Source organism: Petromyzon marinus, chromosome 52, assembly GCF_048934315.1.
Source record: "Petromyzon marinus isolate PM22_M1 ecotype Great Lakes invasive population chromosome 52, UKy_Petmar_22M1.pri1.0, whole genome shotgun sequence".
In the NCBI taxonomy this organism is placed as follows: Eukaryota; Metazoa; Chordata; class Hyperoartia; order Petromyzontiformes; family Petromyzontidae; genus Petromyzon; species Petromyzon marinus.
In genome coordinates this window covers 10,427,572-10,437,352 of record NC_133718.1, presented here as the reverse complement: position 1 = coordinate 10,437,352, position 9,781 = coordinate 10,427,572, and the positions used below count along the sequence as shown (strand labels likewise).

Genomic DNA, 9,781 nt, shown 5'->3' with positions numbered 1-9,781 from the left:
CTTAACTAGATCTAGGCTAACGCAACCTCCCAGTGACCCTGGCTTTGTGTTTACGTCAGCCCCTTGCAATCCGCTGCGCTCTGCTCTCTATCTGCTCCCTCTGACCCTGGGAGGGCTCTGAACGTCAAAATCGTGTTAGTGGGTCAAGGTAAATATGACCTCCACATGCCATGCTGAGGCCTGGTTTGGTGTTTTTATTCATTATTAAAATTAAAAGAAACAATAGAAATATGTATCTATATGTATTGAAAAATTACTTGTTAATATTAAGATGGAAAGGGGGGCATATACAACAGTAGAAACCCCCCATGATTTCGTGAGAGAGTTGCTTCTGCCGAAATCCACTCTCAGTCTGTTTAGGCTCCACCGTGTGAGCCATTTGGAGCTGTAGCCAGATGCGAGCTCAGTGTTAATGTGCCATTTTATTGAGAGACTGCTACTGTGTGGTGTTATCTCGGTGTGGTCTGGGACTGTTTTGTTGTTTTTTTGCTGCCTTGCCCAAGCTTGATAATAAATTCCTTTTTTATATTTAGTGACTTGCTAACCATTTTCTTTATTTTTCACTCCTATCATTTCATTTGTATTTTTTGCTGTTGTACCTTGCTGACCTCCCCATTCTGGACCATCTGTGAAAATGAGCTTCATAGCTTATCGAATTCCTCCAGTCTAAATAAAGATTCTCATGTATGTATGTTGAACTGCTTTCGCACCATATTCTTGGTTCTTTCGGTAAAGTCACGTAGAAGGGAAATAATAAAATAATAAAAATAAAACACTCAAATTCTCACGACGTTTCGCACCGTACATAGCCAACTGCGCTAGTCAGAGGTGCGGGGGAAGTACAAGAAACTGAACACAAAAAGCACTTCTAAAGAAATTAGTTTTCAGTCTAGATGTAAAAGTGCGTAGCTCCAGTGGCTTCCTAATATCGGAAAGGAAGAGCGTTCCAGATGGCCGCAGAAGCGCATCTGAAAGTGCACAGTGAAACATCGAGCCAAAAGTTTGATGGTTAGCCAAACGGTCCCTGTGAGTATTCCCTGCTGCAACGACACTGAGAACAAGGAACACAAATCGTACGTAAGCATACACAGTCCTGCGGATGGCAATTTTCCTCAGCTAAATGCCGATGTCGAGGTCTTCCAGCCACGGGAGCTCTTGAGGAGAGAGTTAATGTAGTTTTGCTTTTCTTCCATTGGTGGAGTGCAGACTACAGCGGTTTACTTTGTGGAGACTTGAGGCAGCCAGGCGTGGTGCTGGCTGCATCGCCGCCTTGTTGCGCCTTGCCGTCCTTCGTAGGTGTGCCAACAGCGCTTGCTCCAGTGGCACGCGTCGGCTAGACGGGGTCAATCGTTGCCCGTCTCTGTGCCAACCTCTCGCGTGCCATTGGAGGCTGGGCGACCTCTGCCAGGCTGCCTGGTCCGAGGATGGCGTGGTCTACGACGCCACGATCAAGTCGGTGGACGCCAGCCCCGGCACGTGAGTCGTGGTCTTCACGGGCTACGGCAACGAGGATGAGCTGAAGCTCGCCGATCTTCTGCCGCCAGCGGCGGAGTCTGCCGCCGGCGCCGGCGGGGAGAGCGACGCGGCCGCGAGCTTCGACGCCGACGCGGCGTCCCAGGCCGGCAAGGTGAGCCGGGGCGGCGGGGCTGTGATGGATTCGGATGAATGGATTCGTTGAGAGTTGAGCTGCCTTTCCTGCTCAAAACATTCAATGGGGCAAATGTTCATTTGCTCTGAGCCAGTGGTGCAAAAACCCGACCCCCCCCCCCTCCCCCAAGGCTTAAACTTGTAACTTTTCAAGACCGGTCCTGGGACCACATTGACCATCTTGCACAAACCAAAATGGCAATGTATGGTCAAACAACTCCCCCCCATGACCCAATACGGCATGGTGAGACCTTCATCTGTCAAGAGGGTTTCATGAAGGGCTGTAAATTATAGCATAAATCATTCATTGCGGTGGAAAGGAAGTTTTTGATACATTTGTGAAGAAAAGCAGCCTAACCCCTAAACGTTGGCAGCTACGTGGCTCTCGCCAGGACGTGGACCCAGCCCGATGTTTTATTTGGCCGTGTTACCGAGGGTGGAGGTGAGGAGGTGCCCTTCTGTTGGAGCGTAACAATACGAGTAGGTTGATTGGCAAGACGAAGATTTTTTTCTGCGTGGGGAATTAAAGCTGTGGAGCGTCGTTGAACCAAATGCGTTGCATTTGAAGAGAAGTAAAAACATGAAGAAAACCCGTTTCTTGAAGGCAATTTTGATCGATTTTTAAGTCAGATGAAAAACTCGTCTGCCACATTATTTAGAATTCTAGAAGATCTTTGTCTTTTATGTGTGCCAATGGAAGTACAGTGGTGGTGCGGTTGAGTGCACTACGCCCCGAACCCGGCGACTTGAGTTCGACCAATAACAGTGGCTAATATTTAATCTTTTCCTGTGCCTCCCCTAGGTTGTCTCAGCCTTAAATAGTCACCTGGTGCTGTGTGTAAATATCCACATTTGAGGAAACAAGGGCAGCCAAGCATTGTGCTGGCCAACCATCTCCATCGCATGCCGTGCCGGCATTAATAGATGCTCTCAAACAGCATTTGCCCCAACAGTCTGTTAAAGGCTATGCGGGGGATCTCTGTCATTGTGGAAGTACATGCTGTGCCAACAATGCAGTGCGTCGTTTCAAGGCCCGTATGTAATGTTATGTAAATACAGATATTACCTTTTTTGAACGAACCACTAGCGAACCTGGAATGAAAACTTAAACTGGACCTTGAGGAAACACGTGACAGCGGCAATGTGTCGCTGTGTATATCTAATGGTTTATTTGAACAGGCATCCTAAACAAATACTAAATTAAAACATAACGTACAGGCAGGTACATGTGTACATTATTCATAGAATACAAAAGAAAAACCCATCAATGATTGGATGTTTGGCAGCGAGCACGATCGTTATATATGTAGGGTGGCTAAGGTAACCCGGACGCTGTGTGGAAGTATGCGAATCGACACGAGAATTAACGCCACTGCAGCTATGCTCGTAATAAATGGGGTGTCGTTATGAGCACGGTCCGTTATACGAGGTCAAGCCGTAGTCATTTAAGGAATGCAGAATCGCGCGAAAGCGTCTCTCCGATGTGCGTTCCCGTGTGTGCGCCGACGCCGCAGGAGAGTGCCCCCTCCGCCGACGACTACGAGATGCCAGGCAGACCCAAGGGTGGGCACGGAGAACGGAAGAAGGGTCACAAGCAGAAGCAGAGCGTCCCACCGTGGGCCTACCCGTCGCCACCCTTGTCCCATCCTCCCCCCTTCCCTGGCTTTCCACCTTACGTGAGCACATTCGCCTGGTGGGACACTTGAGCGTTGCCGTGTGTGTCATACGAATGAGCGAGTGTTGTTAGGCGAGGAATTAAAAGCGATTGTTACATGCCGACTAGAGCGGTTAATCGATCGGCAGGTCGCACATCTTGGGGGAAAGCGTGTGAAAGAGTAGGCCAAATACCCCCTAAAGCGGCTCTCAGTGTTACCACGTGATACATTACTCACAATACCCCCACAGTGTTACCACGTGATACATTACTCACAATACCACCACAGTGTTACCACGTGACTAGACTCAAGGTAACGAAAACAAATCGGATTAATTTATTTTCACGTAACTTTATTTTGAGTTGTATTCCCCATACAGTATATTTTTTACAGTGTTACAGGCAAATGTACAATTATTGTTATTTTTATGCCTAACAATGCTTCCCTTTTTTGTTTAACCATAACACATTTTATAACACTTACAGGTATGTGCATTTAAATACAGTAAATTATCTCGTCCCGACTTACGAACCATTCTACTTATGAAGGGTCTTCAGGAACAGAACCCATTAGTAAGTCAGCCACTTGTGTGTGTGTCCATGTGTGTGTCCATGTGTGTGTGAGCGATAGTGTAGCTGTTAGCGCGCTGCGCTATGATCCTGGCGACCCGGGTTCAATTCCCGCTCGCGGCCAACAGTGACGATTATCTGAGCCGGTCCCGGGCCTCCCCTAGGTCGACTCACCCTCAAATGAGTACCTGGTGCGGTGTAAACATCGCTACTGGGGAGACAAAGGCAGTCGGGCGTGGTGCTGGCCACCCACCCACTCGTGTACCGTTCCGGCCTTATTAGGTGCTCGCCAACAGCACTTGACCCTACAGTCTTTGTGTGAGGAGCGGTCGTGTTGGTTATACGTCCTTGCTAACAGCCCTTGTCCAAACAGTCTGTGAAGGCTATGCGGGGGTTCTTTGTCTTTTGCCTTTGTGTGTGATGTTTTAATTCGGGCTTTTTAACTTTTAAAATGAAAGAGTTGAATGAAAGAGGTTTCTGAGCCATAAAAATGAAAGTTTATTCGTCTTGGCAATGGCATTAGTGGCGGCGGTGTTGGCGTCGTGGTGATGGCGTTGTTGGTGTTGGCGTTCGCGGCGTTGGGAGTGTCCGTGACATTGGTGGAGGTGCTGACGTTGACGGCTGCGGCGCGAATCAGCTTCTCGTTCTCGTGACGCAGCCGTTGATTCTCTACGAGCCGGCTCTCCTCATGCAGCATCTGTGGATGCAGCACCATCGCCCTCTCCTGAAGCAGCATCTCTCGACGCAACGCCTCATTGTCCTTACGCGTCGCCGCCTCCCTCACCCTCAGGGTGGCGTTGTCGTCTTCCACCGTGCTTGTTCTTTGACGCAGCTTCACGTTGTCCTCGCACAGCATGGCACTGTAACGCTCGGCGTCGGATAGGTTACAGCTCCAACGACGCCACAGGAATATCTGGATCACAGCCATCATCACTATCGCAATGCCCATCAGCCGTGACACAACGCATGACAGCGGGTCTATGTAGGGCTTTGTGCACAATGGAGTCGGGGTCGGGTAGTTGGCACTGTCTCCTTTATAATCGACCAATCCGGTAATGTGAATCAAGTTCAATATGACGAACGCCTTGACTCCATGCAGGAGCAACATCTTGCCACAGAAGCCAAGTTCGAGTGTGAGCATCGCGTGTGAGCGTCACGTGTATTTATCCTGTGACGAATGTGACGTCATCGCCGGATGTGACGCGGTTAGAATCCGACACCGGCCGGGCACGTCAGCTGACCCCCCCAACCCCCCAAAAACATGGTCTGTGATGTCACAGACCGAGGTGCGCCCTATTTATTTATTTTAACTCGCGCGGTTTTTCATGCAGCGCCCCTAGCGGTAGCGGGGAGGATAACGGTGGGGGGTGGGGGGACGGTAGGGGGGTCGGGAGCGCTGCCGCGGTGTACGCGTTGCTGTCGGCCATCTTACACAGGGAAAAGTTTCGCTTTTGCCAATCCCTGTGTCCCCTCACGGCGTGGGGGGGACGGAGAGGTGAAGGGGGGGCGCGCGTGTTGATGACGTCATCGCCGGCGACGCTTCCCTCACGTAAGATGGCCGCTGGTGACAATCGTTTGCGATTTTGAAGTTGCAGGTCAGTTTTTTCTCGTCGCATTCCAGCGCCTTTCTCTTCTCTCTGAGGCAGCAAGACACGCGGGCTTCCACTGCCAATAGCCACCAGTGACAACCAACTCACGTGTCTCCTTGTTGTTGTTGCAGTATTAATTACGTAAGGGATCGACAGCCTTGGCTTCTTCACCATCAACCGAGAGTGGTCTCTGGGAGTCGAGTTTCTTCTGGTAGAGGGCACAGCTCCAGATTAGTTCGAGTGTAAAATAAAAGTTGCCTACAACGAGCTGGCTAAGTGCGTGAGGGAGGATGCACGGACTGGAGAAAACAACTGGGAATATGCATAACTTGTGCGGGTTTCACGACGCATTGATATTTACGCGACCCAAAACAAAACCTTTATTTTTATTTAAAGCTTTCGTGACTGCAGTGATTCATATTCTTGGTTCTTTTGGTAAAGTCACGTTGAAGGGAAACAATAAAACAATAAAATATATATAAAACAATAAAATTCTCACGACGTTTCGACTGCAACACAAGTAGTCATCATCAGGTGTGAAAACCAACGGCAAAAAACATTTTTTCAAATGTTTCTTGCCGTTTGTGTTGCAGTCAAAACGTCGTGAGAATTTTATTTTACATATATTTTATTATTGTTTCCCTTCAACGTGACTTTACCGAAAGAGCTAAGAATATGAATTACTGCAGTCACCAAAGCTTTAAATCAAAATTATTTTAATTAACAATTAATTTCTCCTACACAACCAAGCCAGCATCAGGACTCAAGGTAACGAAAACAAAACGAATTTCTTTTTATGTTACTTTATTTTAAGTTGTATTTACCATACAGTACATTTTTTAGAGTGTTACATGCAAATATACAATAATTCTTATTTATAAGCTTAACAGTGCTTCCCTTTTTTTGTTTAACCATAACACATTTTATGACACCAATGGATATGTGCATTTAAATACAGTACATTATTGCTTCCCGACTGACAAACCATGCGGCTCACGAAGGGTCATCAGGAACAGAACCCATTAGTAAGTCAGGCACGTGCGTGTGTGTGCGTCCATGTGTGTGTGAGGAGTGGTCGTGTACGTCATACGTCCTTGCTAACAGACATTATCCAAACAGTCTGTTAAGGCTATACGGGGGTCCTTTGTCTTTTGCCTCTATGTGGGTGATGTTTTTATTCGGGCTCTTAAACGTGTCAAATTGAAGCGTTTACGAAAGAAGTTTCTGAGACATCGAAATTTAAGCTTCTTGGTCTTGTTGGTGACGTTGGCGGTGGGGGTGTCAGTGGCGGCGATGGAGGCGGTAGCGTCATCAGCGTCGGCGTTCGAGGCGGTGGGAGCGTCTGCGGCATTGGTGGACGATGTGGTGTTGGCCGTGGCAGCAAAGGAGGTCTCCTCGTTAGTTGTGATAGCGGCGGTGGTGGCGTCATCGGCGTCGGCGTTCGCGGCGGTGGGAGCGTCCGCGGCATTGGCGGTGATGTTGGCCGTGGCGGCGTGGGCGGCTGCGGCACGAATCAGCTTCTCGTTCTCGTGACGCAGCCGTTGATTCTCCTTCTTTACGAGCCAGTTCTTTTCACGCAGCATCTGTGGATTCAGCACCATTGCGTTCTCCTGAAGCAGTATCTCTAGACGCAACGCCTCATTGTCTTTACGCGTCTCCGCCTCCCTGAACCTGAGGAATGCGTTGTCGTCTTCCACCGTGCTTCTTCTTTGACACAGCTTCATGTTTTCCTCACACAGCATGGCGCTGTAACGCTCGGTGTTGGATAGGTTACAGCTCCAACGTCGCCACAGGAATATCTCGATCACAGCCATCATCACTATCGCAACGGCCATGAGCTGCTGTGACACAACGCATGGCAAGGGGTCTATGTTGGGCTTTGTGACCAATGGAGTCAGGGTCGGGTAGTTGGCACTGTCTCCTTTATAACCAACCAATCCGGTAATGTGAATCAAGGTCAACATGACAAACGCTTTGACCCCATACAGCAGCACCATCTTGACCACGCGTGTTGCCAGCGAGGAGCCAGTTGGAGTTGTGAGCGTCACGTGCGAGCGTCACGTGTATTTAGCCTGTGACGATTGCGACGTCATCGCCGGATGTGACGCGCAGGATGTGACGCTAAGAAATTCGATACCTGCCAGTGACGTCAGCTGACACCGCCCCCAACAATTATGTTTGTTACGTCACAGACCGAGGTTGCGCCCTAATTAATTATGAAACATTTTTATCACGCGGCGTCTCGCGCAGCGCCTATAGCGGTAGCGGGGAGGATAATGGCGGGGGGGGGGGGAGACGGGGAGGAGGGGGCGCGGTCCGTAGCGCTGCCGCGGTGTACGCGTTCCTGTCGGCCATCTTACACAGGGAAGAGTTTCCCGCTTTGGCCCAATCCCCGTGTCCCGTTTCTTCGTGGGGGTGGGGAGTGGGGAGGTGAAGTGGTGACGTGTTGATGACGCCCATCGCCGGCTTTGCCATTCACAGCGGCGGGCGACGCTTCCCTTGCGTAAGATGGCCGCCGCCGGCCAGTCGCAGGTTTGCGGTGGCGGCGTTCAGGGCGCACATGGGGCGCGCGCTCCCTTCACTCGGAGGCAGCGAGAGAGGCGGCCTTCGATAAGCTCCGATAAACAACACCCAGCTAAAGCAGCGTGTCTCCTTGCTGCTGCTGTGTTCGTTACGTAAGGGAACCGGCCGGCTTGGCTTCACCACCACCGCCAACAACCACCACCACCTTCAGCCGCGCGCTTCTCCTGCGAGGTTTCAAAGCTCCTGGGGGGCCTCTTTGCGGGCTCGCTCGCTCGCTCGCACCATCGTCCATGGCCGTGTCGCGGGGAGACGTCGTCTACCAGAAGGGGCAGGTGATGGACAAGTCGCGCCCGCTCCTCCTCCTCTCCCATACCCCCTCCTCTTTGTGCTCCACGTGTCCACTGCTGGACGAGGGCCTCTGCACACCCCGTGGGGTTTATTAACTTGACCATACTTCACCTCGCCTGCTCAGTGCGGGTTGGTGAGAGTGGGGGGGTAGCGTCAGTGGAGTCGTGGCTGTCGGATGCACTTCTTCTGTATGCTGTGCACCGCGAAGCAGAATGAACACGTTATTGACGTTATGTTATTGACGTTATGTTGTTGACGTTATGTTATTGACGTTATGTTGTTGTGTTATTGACGTTATGTTATTGACGTTATGTTGTTGACGTTATGCTATTGACGTATTGTGTTATTGACGTTATGTTGTTGTGTTATTGACGTTATGCTATTGACGTTATGTTGTTGACGTTATGTTATTGACGTTATGTTATTGACGTTATGTTGTTGTGTTATTGACGTTATGTTCTTCTTTGGTTCTTTCGGTAAAGTCACGTAGAATGAGAATAAAATAATAAATTGATAAAATAAAATAACACAATAATATTCTCACGACGTTTCGGCCACAACACAAGCGGCCTTCATCAGGTGAAGGGACGAGACTGTCTGGTAGGACAGCGCTGGAGTGAAAAAAGGCACGCTCAGATCACGACCTTTAAGCTGTGTCAGAAGAAACAAAGCGCCTTGACAAAGGAATTAGCATATAATTTAGCATTGAAATGGCCGAGTGATTAGCTTGTGACTGGTCACAGAAATTGCTATGTTAAAGTTAAAGCATACACATCCGCAGAGGCACCCCTTGACAAAGGAATTAGCATATAATTTAGCATTGAAATAGCTAAGTTAAAGCATACACATCCGCAGAGGCACCCCTTGACAAAGGAATTAGCATAGAATTTAGCATTGAAATAGCTGAGTGATTAGCTTGTAACTGGTCACAGAAATAGCTATGTTAAAGTCAGAGCATACACATTCACCGAGGCACCTAGTATAAATCAAACAGGAGAATTTAGCATTGAAATAACTAGGCGAATTAAGCATTGAAATAACTGAGTGATTAGCTAGTGACTGGTCACAGAAATGGCTATGTTGAAGTCAAGGCCTACACATCTGAGCTATTCACAGTAACTGGGCATACAATACAATGTATAATGAATACTATATAGTGAAACGATAAAAACTAAAGTATAAATTACCTTAATGTTATCAATAAACTCTATATTCTCCAATCAGCTAAGGTACCAACAATAAGTCGTTATATATCACAATGCTATATGGCGAAAAAATGGGTGGATTCTTACCCTCAACTTTAGCAACACGGATAGCTACGGGCCCCGTTCAGACGGACGAGTTCATCCAAGGTCGGAACAGAGGAGGGGGAAAGAGACAGCTGCGAGGCGCTATTATACTCCATTTTGTAAACCATACCATTAACCGTGGTGTGAGAGGTATTAAGAGT

At 48.9% G+C, this 9,781-nt stretch overlaps 1 long non-coding RNA gene across 1 annotated transcript; it reads left to right on the top strand.

Annotated features, from left to right (window-relative positions):
* The first annotated feature begins 1,002 nt into the window (after nucleotides 1-1,002).
* Nucleotides 1,003-4,372, top strand: LOC142931340 (uncharacterized). The gene is made up of 2 exons (XR_012947332.1): nucleotides 1,003-1,627; nucleotides 3,162-4,372. It is a non-coding gene; the product is annotated as an uncharacterized LOC142931340 (long non-coding RNA).
* Nucleotides 4,373-9,781: the final 5,409 nt, after the last annotated feature.